This window comes from Octopus bimaculoides, chromosome 27 (assembly GCF_001194135.2).
Source record: "Octopus bimaculoides isolate UCB-OBI-ISO-001 chromosome 27, ASM119413v2, whole genome shotgun sequence".
Lineage (NCBI taxonomy): Eukaryota > Metazoa > Mollusca > Cephalopoda > Octopoda > Octopodidae > Octopus > Octopus bimaculoides.
This window is the reverse complement of record NC_069007.1, coordinates 18604746-18605487: the sequence shown is the minus strand read 5'-3', so window position 1 is coordinate 18605487 and position 742 is coordinate 18604746. Positions and strand designations below refer to the sequence as shown.

The following is a 742-nucleotide window of genomic DNA, read 5'->3' as shown; positions in this document are numbered from 1 at the left end:
CACCCCCAACACAGCCAGCACCACCCCCAACACTTCCAATGCCTACTACTGTTACTGTCAATACCAACCACAACTGCCACTACTACTACTATTACTACTACTACGATGACGACCACCACCACTAATGCTACCACCACCACTACTACTACTACTATTACCACCACCACCACCACTACTACTACTACTACTATCACAACCACCACTGCCACTAATATCAATGCCAGTGGTTTCAGAGAAGACACCTGTATTTCTTTTACCTCTGACAGGTAAGTTCTACCTGAGTGTATGCATATGTATGTGTGTGTGTGTACAAGCAAATATCTATTGATTGATCTGTCTATGTATTGTTTATTTATTTCTCTCTCTTTCCCCTCTACACACACACACACACACACATATGTGTACATATATGCATATACATACATACATACATACATATATATATTACAAATTAAAAGGGTAAAGGTTTATCAATTTATTAATTTATTAATAAATCAACAATTAATAATTTTTACCAAGCCCTTCGGTATGTAAGCACCATTATCGCTGGAGAACTTATTTAAAAGTTCTTATACATTTATAAACATATACATTATATATATATATATATATATATATATGTGTGTGTGTGTGTGTGTGTTTTATACTGTAAAACTTAATTTAATTTTAATTTTTAATAAATTGAATTTAATTGAGTTTTTACCTGTAAATTTGGATTTTTATCCCTAATAATATATATATA

At 32.2% G+C, this 742-nt stretch overlaps 1 protein-coding gene across 2 annotated transcripts in view; it reads left to right on the top strand.

Moving 5' to 3' along the window:
- Positions 1-140: 140 nt before the first annotated feature.
- The window catches only part of LOC106883795 (Na(+)/citrate cotransporter), a 17570-nt gene continuing 16968 nt past the window's right edge, over positions 141-742 (top strand). For both annotated transcript variants that reach the window (XM_014934930.2, XM_014934928.2), the window contains exon 1: positions 141-266. The gene's annotated coding sequence lies outside the window, so the exon portion shown is untranslated. The remainder of the gene's footprint in view (positions 267-742) is intronic.